We start from the raw sequence: 12,379 nt of genomic DNA on the forward strand, positions 1-12,379 counted from the left end.
AGCGGAATTTAACTTGAAACTATTTGCTATAATTTGTTGTGGAAAAAACACCACAGAATGCTATGGAATAAGCTGCTACTATGAAGAAGGCCGGTTATAATTTAAACAGCTGTTCACAACTGCATGATGTCTTGACCCAGTGAAGTCTTCTGTTGACTTCAGTGAAGCCAAGATTCATGCCATCCTGTGGCAACTGAAGCAATGACATCCTAGGATGGCATTGAAAAAGTGTCAGGTGTGAGATGTCTAACTGCATTTTGGCAGCAGGAAACCGAGAAGCACCAACCACGTGGCAAGCCAGATCCCTGCAGAACTTAGTCATGAACAGTTTTTTCAGAGTGGGCACTTAATAAATGAGGGCAGAGGCTGGAAGTATCATGATGTTAAGTAGCTTTCTACTTTATGAAAAATGGATTGGCTTCTCTGTAACGATAGACCAAATCAATCCTGATTATGACCTTGCAAGGCATGCAGAACTGTCTTCAAAGCTGTGCGCAAAAATACTTTTCTATTTCTATACTTTTCTAAATTCTATTTTTCTGGTAAATAGAATACTAGAATACCTTGAACAATAGAATACCCTGTGTAGAACACCTTGTTCTTTAAACTTAGTCATTTGCTGTTTGTAACAGTGCCTGTTTAAACCAGCATGATCTTTTGCAGGAGGGATGCACACAGTTGTGTCAGTTTGGATCAATAAATGGCTAAAAGGCGTAGTTACGTTGTTTCTTGAGGCCTCAATATGTCATAAAATTCAGGACATGCTTTGCAGTTTTCAACCCCTACTTGAAGATAGCTATGTATTATGTAGTTGGCTGAAAGAAGTTATTACTATGCTGTCAAATAATAATTCATTAAAGACATAACATTGTTCAGCCATCTAAATATTTATAAACATGATACTATAATCAAATTTTAAGTCTGGTGATTGCATCTTTCATGGGAAATATCAGCAATTAATGATATGTTTATAGAGTGTCAAGTACTATGGAGATCCAGTTCAAGTTGGAATATTTGAGAGTTATGATGAAATTAATAACATGGGTTTAGTTGGCTTTGGATTCATTGGAGTCATTAGTGGTTCGATGCACAAAATTATTGTGTTTCTGTGGTCCTTGACACCATAATGATTTTCTTGACGTGCAGAAGCATTGTTTTTGATGAAATGTATGAACACAGTTTATGTGATTTAACAGTGTCAGTGATTCTAAAACCCCCAGGCTTTTGCTTTCAGTATTCCTTCCTTAAGGAAAACTGAAAAACAGTTCTTCCCAGATATTAGCATTTGCAAACAGGTTTTTAAATCTCTCACATCCTCAAATAAAAATGTACTTTAGTGTACTAAAGCTGGTCAGCTTTTCATATTTGCTGTGTCATATTGCGTTAATGTTGGTACTGGTGCAACTGAAAATGTTGGTTATAGCTTACTCAGTCATTATTAATATTGTACAAGCAAGTTGCAGAATCAGAATATACCCTTGCTAGCTCATGCAGAGAGCTTAGACACTGTCTGCTGGCCTGGAGATTGTGCTGTAAGAATTAACAGTGAAGGGGATAGGTGTAGTTCTCGGCATACATGTCGCATCGCTTGTGGATGCAATGCATGTGCATGACTTGCTTTTTATTGCACTTTTTTTTTTTTTTTTTTATATTTTATTTATATTTTATTTTATTGCACTTTATTGCAAGTTTTAAGATGAAGAGGGAGGTAGAAGTGAGGAGTAAGACTTGAAGATGTAGTATAGATTGGAACTAGACCAATGAATATTCAGTTTTGGTTCTTTTTTTAGTATTTATCCCTGTTTTGTCTGAACCTTTGCAGTTGTCAAAATCCATCTACTTCCTGTGGCGGTTCAGCTCAGATTCCATCATTCCTTCTTCTGGTATGTTACTTTTATTTACTTAATACATGGATAATATTTCTCTTCACTGCTGCTCGTTTTGATCCTTTCAGCCACTGCCAAGAGGGGAAAAATGATTATAACAAAGATTGTGCACATGCTTCTTTTTGAAGGCTAAAGAGAAAAGTTGTAAGGCAGTATGTGGCTACCAGCAGATTTCTCCATACACTGAAAGGAGCTCTTTTAAAATTCTGATCTAATGATGACTAATCAATCAGTTGCCCAAATGATGGCGGAAACACTTGTGCTTTTCATTTTGATGGCATTAGACTCAATCTGCATACAATTAAAAATAAACATAGTGACTTTTTGGTAACAGATATTTTATGGATTTCCAAATGTGTTTAATGCTTTAATTTTCCAGTCTGTACCAGCAAATTGTCATTTCCTGAGTTATTGCCAACACACTGTAGTTTTGATTGAATCTGGGGTCAGGATAATGTTGGAGTCAAAGTCAGCATATTTTCACCTACCACAATTAGTTAATGTTCATACAGCACTTTTTGTGGATGTGAAGAACTCTTAAGTGTTCAATATTATCAAGAATTATCTTCTATATTCTTCTTATTTTAGACATTACTGTTCCATGGTTTTTGTGAAATGCATTGGTAAGCACAATATTTTTTCTTCTTAAAGCTTGAAAGAGAACACACTAATGAAATTGTACTTTACATATTTTTATTTCCAACTTTACAGAGACTGTTCACTTTTTCTGTGCTTAGCAAATTTCTTTTTTTCTCCCTCACACTCCTCCATTTTAAAATAAGAATTCATCTGCAATGCAGAGTTCTCCATCTTTATTTTCTCAGAGTAGGGCGTGATGAGTGTCATTTGGCTGTATCATGAATATAGTTTTATGTAATTATGTAGTTATTACCTATGTCTTCATAGACATCTCTGCCTTTTCATGGAAGCTGTAAAGGGGAGGCAAGCATCCATACTTGTCCATCTCTAGTCCTTGGGTCTTGTTTTATTGCCTACCACATCCTTTCCAAGCTCCCTAGTGCAGCCAGTGGGTCAATTCCTCTATTTTCCTTTATTTCATTTAACTCTAGAGTATGCTGGCAAACAAAATTTTTTAATTCACAGAAAAAAACGGGTTGAAAGTCCGTTTTCAACCAATTTTTCCTGTAAAAGACTCCCATTCTAGTGCCTGTGTGGGGAAACAACAAAAATCTGACAGTTGTATTTTAGCAGGTCTTGTGTTCCCCCCCATCTCCTCTAAGCTCACAGAACCGCAGTAAGGGCTGGGGTTGGCCGGCACCTCTGGAGACCATCTAGTCCAACCCCCCCGCAGGGCAGGCTCAGCTGGAGCAGGCTGCTCAGGGCCACATCCCATGGGATTTTGAGTATTTCCAAGCATGCACACTCCCCAGGCTCTCTGGGCAACCTGTTCCAGCAGCTGAGAACCCTCACAGTTAAAGAGGTTTTTATCTCCATGTTTAAGCAGAATTCCCTGTGTTTGTTTGTGCTCGGTACCTCTTGTCCTTTTGCCGTGCACTGCGGAGAAGAGCCTGCTTGCCCGCCGGCGGCTGGACCGCTGCTCGTGCTGCGCGTCTCCTGGAGCGCTGGCACGGTCTGCGGTGGCTGTGGGGAACAGCTGGCACCGAAACCCTGCCCCAGCTGTGCCAGGGGAGACTTTCCTCGGGGAGGGGGGGGAGCCCAGCCCATAAAGGAGAAGGTGGCGGTGACAAACAGCTGTGCCAGTGAGGTCCTGCGCGGGCTTTGGTTTTCCTGTGGCTTACCCGGCTTCTGTGGCAAAATGAGTCCTCTAAACCAACTTCCTAAGGCTTAACCCTCTCTTCTTTTTATCCTACAGGAGTTAAGGAGTTTTTTTCCAATGAAAGATTTTTCCTTAACTCTTTTTTGAATATTTCAAGTTATATGGGTTTGCTGACTATAAATCTAAAACTTTATAGTTGTTCGCTACAATGGTAAATTTGTTACGTGTCTATCCAGTTCTTGCATATGTTCTTTTCATGTATTTCTTTCCTCTTTGCTTTTAGCTCCGTTTGTTGTTACTTGAGATTTTTGGATTGGTTTACTTTGCTTTGTGTCCAATATTTTGTTCTAACTGGCCTAGTATTAATTTGATTTAATAGAGATTTTACAAATGTAGTATTCCGGGTAACTTGCTGTGGCTTTTTTCTTTAGGGCTTGTTTGGGCTGTGAGTTTTTTATTGTTGTTTTTGGTTGTTTCTTTTGTATGTTCTCTCTGAATGAATCTGAGCTCTATTGTCATCAGTTTGTATGAACCTTACTAAATTCTTGAATTACATCTGAAGAGGGGGGAAAGACATGAGCTTGCAAGTCACTCAGATTCCTCTGGAAATTTTATGTAAAGTATTTAAGTTGTGGTGGTTTGTTTTTTTTTTTTCCCCACCTTTCTTTTTCTTCAGCACTGTTTTAAAGAGCTACATTGCGCTTTTATCAATGTCTTGACAGTCAAAATACTCAGGCTGTAAGTGGATTTGAAAGGACTGAGTGGTGAAGTTCAAGCTCAAGTTAACTCTCGTTTTTAATTTTCATTTTCATGTTTCTAACACTTAGAAGTGGACTACCACTTATATCACAGTCTCAGGTTTGTACTTTCAAGGAAGGAAAATTTTTTTTCTAAATGATGAATTCTGATGGTATTTGTACGCTAAGTATGGATGCTTCTGTGGGGAAAGGTTGTGATGGTTTTTATTTTTATTTAAAGTAAATGTTTTAAACTTAATGCACCTGATGTAAGTGAAGGTCCTGTAGCATCTCAGAATTCTAGAGATCATTTTGTAAGCAGTGTGTCGGAGGATACCTGCTCTTTTCCAGCCTTAATGCACATAGAATTTTTCTCTTGTGATTGCAAAATACATGTGTCTACTACAGTGAAAATTAACATTGGAAGAAGTATTAAGTAAAGCGGCAGGAAACACTGTTCTTGGTTAAAAAAAAAAAAGTTGCATATAGCATAAAAGGCCTTTATGGCATTTACTGTGTGATATCAAGGTTTTATCCATTCATATTTGTGCATGCACTGGGCTTATTTGTCAGGTAGAAAGTGTTTCATTGAAAGGTGGGTCTGAAACGAATTATTATGTTGAAGTAGTGGAGATTTTGGAAAGTTTGGATGTGGATCCTAATTTTGCAGTTTGAATACATGAATTTAATAAATACAAAATAAACTTTAGAATTGCTGTATCTGCTGCACTCAAGGGAGGGCAATAGGGCATCAATCCAGTAAGTCAGAGCCCAAATCATCTAAGAGAAAACCAGCAAGCTTCCGTCAGTTCAAGGGGACCTACTTCTGAGCTTCAGCTGAAATCTTTAAGGTTTTGTGCTGTTTCAGAGCCAGAATGCTGCAGGTATAGCAGAATATTAATCTGCGTGGTTGGGCTGAAATCAGCTGGTGTCAGCGCAAACACCTCCAGTGACAGACATGAGCCTGGATCAGCCCCCAGACAGGATGTGCCAGTCTGTGGGGTATTCATTCCACTAGTCGTGCTCCCAGAATATTTGTGCCGTTCATTTGACTTAAGTAGACGAATTATTTTGCTATACAGCTATCAATAGTGAAAAAGCTTTACAACTACAAGAAACAATAATTTTCACGTGAGTCTACCTGCCTTGTACCAAAACACCCAAGAAGATTAGTTGCATTAGAGTTTCTTACCTGCTGCTTCCAATTAAGAATCTAGCTTGATTTTCTTCAATGGCTTACATGTTGGATAACATAAAATCAAAGACCGCTTCCTATCACTCTGCCTCGAGCCAAAATGCTAATTCTTCCTGTGTTCTTAACTGGTGTTTTGATAGCAAGTATCACAACACAGGCGACTGCACAGATAGCCTGCCAGCGTACGTTCTTCTCCCAGCTGCGCAGCTGCCTCAGGCAAGCTAACTATAGCTTTGTTTTTGTGAGTGGTATGTCAAAGCCATCTATTTATAAACCAAATTAGAAAATGCCTTGGAACTGTAATTTTTCTTTCAGGCTTCACTTTCAGCTATCCAGAAGCTCAGTATTCCATATTCATAGATTTGGTTATAAAATCTAACTTGCCTGAAGAATAAAAATAATATAGTAAACAAAACAAAAAGAACCCTGTTAAATTATTACGATTTTGGAATATAGATATCAGTCATAAAACATTTTAAAATATTTTTATACCTTTACCTGCAAGATGAAATGTGAAGGATATGGGGATGCACTAAGCAAATAAAGAAAACGCATATTTATTTTTTCCATTTTCCATAATTTCCAATTAGCAGTTATCCTTAAAAATATTTTTTAATGATAAACTGGTATTATGCTTGTTTTAAAGGGTGAAAAAGTGAGGTAAGATGCTGAAGAGAAACATTCTAAACATGTTCACTGGTTTGACCTTCTTCACTTTCAAATCAAGATGCACACTGACTAACTTTTAGAAGTTTCAATGGCCTGGATGCTGGTCCAAGTCCTTGCTAGATATTTATGAGGATCAGGCCCTAGGTAAGCTGAAACGAATATCAATAAAAACGGCATTCAACATAAATGGAGACTCTTGATAATGTGAGGATAAGCAACCTTTCAGAATCCACAAAAGAAACACAAATCCTCCAATTCTTTCCAATTTTCAGATCAATAAACTGTATTGCAGGCGCTCAACTTTCCTTCTGACTTTGTTGGGGCCTGGGTGAAGTGGTGGAGTTTAGATCTTGATTATACGGGCCGAACTGCATTAACCTCCTGTCGAGTAATATTTTAGTCTGTAAGTAGCCAGCCTTTTCTCAGTGGAGCCGTTCTCTAAACATGAGAGCAGACAGCACGAGGAACAAATACCCTGTAGTTACCCATAGGTAGGCGATGTTAGAAGTCTATGCAAATGATCTTGGAAGTGTTTTCTTTATTAAATAATAGTCCTCTCTCGCAGATTAATCTCCTGTAACTAAGCACTTTCTTTAAATATAAACGGCTCTGTGCCACTTTTAGAATACTCAGATTACTTTGTTAAATTATTAACCAGTTTTTATCATCAGTAGGGGAGTTTTTATAGAAATGAGAACAGGATCTTACTTACTGGTTATTTTTAAAATGTGCCAACGTGAAGGCTTGTACATGTGACAAGGCTCATGAAGCGTAACAGAGCTGTTGTATGGATTTTCAAGGAATTACAAAAACTAGAGATAGCAAATATTCTTTTTGGGCGTAAAGCTCCATCCAGGTTTGGTCCTCACGGTGTATTTTATGTTCTGCTTCTGAAATCAGCAGATGCTGAGGCTGCTCAGCAGCTCTTGGTAAGTTTTTATCATATTTCAGGATCCAGCTAGTAGCCTATGAATATTGAAACAACGGGAAAGCTGGTATTTAAGGCATAATTTACTGGTAAGCATTTTCTGCCTTGACGTAAGACATGGGTTGGCAGTAGGCTATATGTCATCTTCTCTCTCTTCTCCTGCTTCTTCTATTATTTGCATTAGGTGCTGAAGGTAGAGAAGCACTGAGGTCCTATTTTGCTTGAGGGCCTGACAGGAGGAAGGTCCTCCTGTAGGGGTATAGCTGGTGGATTGCTGTGGATTAAATATTTGGAAGTCCTTACTCCTAAACTCTCCATGATTTGCCTGGAGGATACCAATGTCCCTGCTACCCAGCAATTCTAAACCCTGGGCAAGTGGGAAGGGCATGGAGAAGTCTCTGTAATGATGTCTGCCAGCTTCTGAGCAGCTCAGCTTCTGGAGAAGAGAGATACAGGCTCTTCCAGAGCTGGAGCTCCGTCCTCCTTGGTAGGCAACTGAAAACAAAACAAGTCTGTTCTGCTCCAGACTGCAATGAAACATAATGTAAGAATATATCAAAATCCACTGGAAAACTGAATTACCTTTCTGCAGAGTACAACTTATCTGTTGTTGTAACTGAAAATACTTTGAAGGATGGTGTAACAAATGAGAGTTGAGAGAACATGGGTGTCTCTTCCTCCTAGGCCCTACAGCATTGCTTTCTCCAAATGAATTTCAAAGTCGCTGTTTTAAATCTCACATGCCTGTTCTAATTTTCCTGTTCAGCCAGTTAATCACATAAGTGTTTGCTGAGCAAGTATGGATGTCATGAAGGTGATTTGTGAAATTTCTGAGAACTTGCATTACATGGGCATTTTTTCCTGTGCCCAAAGTTAAAATTTAAAATTCAATAACATCAGTCTCTGTGTCTTGTTACACTGTGGTGCATTTCCACTTCTCCATTTTGCACTATGCAAAACCAGATTTTATTTTCAATTGAAAATTACTAAATTTCAAAATTGTATATGGATATGTGCTTTATGCAGTTTATATAACAAAATGCTCTTCTGACATTGGCAAGCCATATTCAGCAGATGACTGGGGAGAATCTAATCCTCTCCCTCCTGGCACAAGGTATGCTAATCACTATGTGTCTTGAGCAAAGAGCCTTCTAGATACTCAGCTGCCTTTCATATTGGGGCAGAATATCTGCTGGGGAAGGTAATGGAAAAATCTCCATGTAAATTCCTTGAGGACATTTTTACTGTAAAAATGAAAAAAATGTAAGAAATCTCTACTATCTCCAAATGTCAATTGGAAAAGTAACGGGGCTTGCTCTCAGCCTAATTCAGATCCCACCAGGGATTTGTGCTGGGTGGAGTTGGGTTTGGCAGGGTAAGTGGGAAGAGATTACAGCTGCTTCCATCAAAACAGAGTCAATTTTCAGGGGAGGCAGAAAAGGATCTGTCTGTCTCTCCTCCTGACACAGCCACCTGAGACCTGTGAAAGACGTGGTATGAGGGTCACCGGATGAGCATTTGGCACTTCTTGTCTCATTATTTGCAGTTCCATTGAAGTGACGATGTAGCATCGCAGCAGGGGAGGCAGAAAGAGGCCAGGAAAAGCGCTGCTTGCCTGACATGGGAAAATTGCTCAATGAAACCAAAGACACTCCACCATGAAAGCAACCCAGAGAGCTCCCGTACTGCCAGAGCTGTTCAAAGGGGGGAGGCATCCCTAATGCTGACCCAAAGTCCTCGTTCGCAGGTGCCTCAATTCCAACAGCGACATGACGGGAAGCCAAGACAAAAGGATACAGTGCTTGCCCTGGCACCCGCAGGGACCTGGCTGCCCTTACCTCATTGCTGCGGCCACCAAGCCCTTCTCTGCCCCTGCCTGGTCACTCGGCACGGCAGTGAGTGTGAAAGGTGACCTGGCTGCAACAGCAAGTTTGCTGTGGGGGCTGCTGGTGCCTGATCTGGCTGGCAGCAGGGAATTTGAAGAGATGTTGACCAGCGTCTTCACCCGGCAGTGTGGTCTCCTCCAAAGAAGAGCCTGGAGATGGCAGTGGGGACTGAGAAGGAGCTCGGTGCCTGACCCGTGTACCTACCTGTGAGTGTGTGGTGGGGAGCCTCCTGGGCTGTTGGGAGGGAGCCAGTCACTTGGGGACCTCCTTGACTTTGTATTCCCAGCAAAGGCTGTCGGGCCCAAACACTGCAGGTCTCGGGCACGATGCTTAGCCCTTTTCCCTGCGCAGTCTTGAAGCCTTTTACCCAGGGACTTACTCTGCCAAGATGACCCTCATGAAAAAAGCCCTCCCATCCCTGCCCAAGCCTGTCCCCAGAAGGTAGATGCCACATGGCGACCCAGCCTCTGGAGAGACAGCAGTCGTGTGCTCTTCCAATCTCCTCTGCGGCAGTAAGCCAGCTGGGAGGATCTCCCTGCCCACAGGTTACGTGGGCAATACTGACCCGTTCTGGCTGATATGGTGGCATCAGCCAAAAAAAATCCCAAAGGGAAGATTATTATTTACCCAATATCTATGCTTTTTAGAAGTTAAAGTTGTTACCACCTGCTACTTGCCATCTTAATAATCTTAACATACCAGCTGCTAAAGCGTTTGTGCCGACTCTTTTCACTTGCCACTAGCGGGTCCCATTTCTGCTCAGGGCGATACTGGTGGAGAAGCTCTCGGGGTCCATCGCTCCTGGCCTGTGTCGCTGCTGCTGGGGGCCCTGCGAGGTCCAGCACCAGAACCACGGTGGGAGCAGCTGAGAGGCAAATGGGGCAGTCCAAGCCGTGATAGCAAGCTGGGAAATATGCTATTTGCATGCTCAGAGAGGGTTCCCCTGCTGTGTGAGCACGTTATTTCCTCAGTGACCTAGTTTTATGAATAAAAAAGTCTTCTCTCTTCATAACTACAGCAACAGAGAATTTTATTAATGTTTGCCACTATAAAGAAAAGGTTACTGTGTCTTAATTTTACTAGGTTGCTTTAAAACCTATAAGATCTTTATGGAAGTTAGGAGATAGCTTGTGATCAGCTGTCAGTCCTATGTGTACACTTCTTCTAGAAATGAGTCTGTAGGGATGACTCAGGCTTGGCAGCCCAACAAAAGATGTTCCCTTTGTAAAACAGTTACACCTGAAAATGTAAGACACTTTCTTCATTGCTCTTTTGGAGGGGGGCGGGGGAAGATTGCTAGGATGATCATGAATATTTTAAATTTGAGCTCTGCAGTTCAGCTGCATGACAGTTCATATAAGCCAAATAACATTTTATACCCTGACTGGATAAGCACATTAGTGCTTCCAGTACAGATTCTAGTTTTGACTCTGCAACTCGTTGCCTTTACACATATGTCTGGGACCAAAAAGGGTTCCAGAAACCAGCATTTAAATGTCACTTTAAACCTATTTATGTACTTACCTAAGCCTAGACTGAGGGCTGCTACCACATGGCCACATCTGTAAGGGCTGCTCTGGCACTAGGAATTATTAAATAGAAGGCATCTTTCCCTGTAGCCCAGCAGCAAAGAAGAGGTACCATGTGAGCTTTTGCCTCTGCCTTAAAAAAGCAATGAAGGCAGATTTAGGGTTGCTGTACTGCTGAAGATAGGACCACAGAGAATCCAAGGTCATGTGAAAAGTCTGAAAGTCTTAATCGGTATCCACACTTGGAAACTAGGAAAAGTTTTCAAGCGTGGTAGCTCCTGGGAGGTAACCAGTGCTATTTTAGACTGGTCTGGGTACTGCACTGCAGTGTAGAGTGGGAAAGTCAAGTTTAAAACAATTAGGGTCAAGAAAATAGGATGATTCTTTAGCTATCATAAAACAGGCTGACATTTTGAACTGTACTGTTGAATGGCCAACCTTCCTGAAGCAGAAATAGAATTGCATGGGTTTCTTGTGGTTGCAAAATAATGCAAAAGAGATGATATAACTCTGATTCCATTGCTTTCATTCTAAGCATTTTATATTTATTAGTGATGCTCCTTGTCCATATCCATTCAATATCCATTCAGCTATTGTTATTTTCCCCATAAAGATTGTAGGTGGTATAATGTTGTGAAAAACTGTTGTATTGCTTAAACAGTTGCTGAATCAATGGATGGTTGTGGCTGTTTAGAAATGGTTTTCTCTTCTACAGGAAAAGTCAATTTATCTATAGGCAGAATGAGGAAAAAGAGACATTTTGTTCTCAGCAGGATTTCTTTGGTAAATGGAAGTTTCATTGATTATGCAACCGTGTTGGACAGCAACATAAATTTTGGGATGGTGCTAAAATAATGTAAAAAAATAAAGGCAGGAAAACACTGTCCAGTGGGAAGGGCCTTGAACTGCCGTTGGCCTGCAGAAGTCAGATTGTCCTTTGGACTGTGTAGTTAATCTGCTTTGTACCTTTGGGCATGTTCCCCTGCTGTTTAATGCTTCAATCCACCAAGCTCTACCAGTTGAAGCATATTTGTTTATTTATTTAGGAAATTCTTTTGCACTCCAAGCTCCACATGCAGTATCAGCACATGAGAACAGTGATAAAAATTAAGAATAAATTCAAGCTTCTGTGACTAAACTCTTTATTTTGCAGCCCCATGATCCATGTTTTGTGTATGCATTTGTTATGGGAAAAGGATTTGGTTTGAAACCCAATCTAATCAGAAGTGAGATTTCTTTTGATTTTGGTTCTTGCTCAGGCATTTTATGCTTGCAATGCTTTGATTATCAGCAAACTGGTCCCCTTCAGTTATGAGTAGGAGCAGCTAATTTTCTGGAGTTGCTTACAATAAGCAAATATTTTCTACTGCAAGTTAATGCATTCCTATAATTTTCTTAATATTTGTGTGAAATTCTTTAACTGTGATAGTGTAGTGGGTGCAACTAAACCTTAATTGGAGGCGTGAACTGCTTTTAGTGATGTCTCAGTTCAAGCAGTAGCTGGCACATGTATGCATACAGACAACTTTGCCATGCCACGTTAGCTCATCTGCAGCAAGAAATTGTTCTGGCGTCATTACGCATTGAACCCTTTGGTTTTTCAAGGCAACAGTCTTGAGAAAAGAAGTGACTTCCTCCTTTATTTATGGGGCTTCTGGTGCCCACATGTAAAAAGCAGGATGAAGAGGATGAGAAATTGAAAGATGGTTAAAGTTGGAGCATTTCTTAGCCATAAGATATGGATGGAATTTGAGAAAAACAAATTAATTAATTCCCCGTAAGAAGCAGTTTCTTAAGTAATAACAGAAAAA

Source organism: Calonectris borealis, chromosome 6, assembly GCF_964195595.1.
Source record: "Calonectris borealis chromosome 6, bCalBor7.hap1.2, whole genome shotgun sequence".
Taxonomy (NCBI): Eukaryota; Metazoa; Chordata; class Aves; order Procellariiformes; family Procellariidae; genus Calonectris; species Calonectris borealis.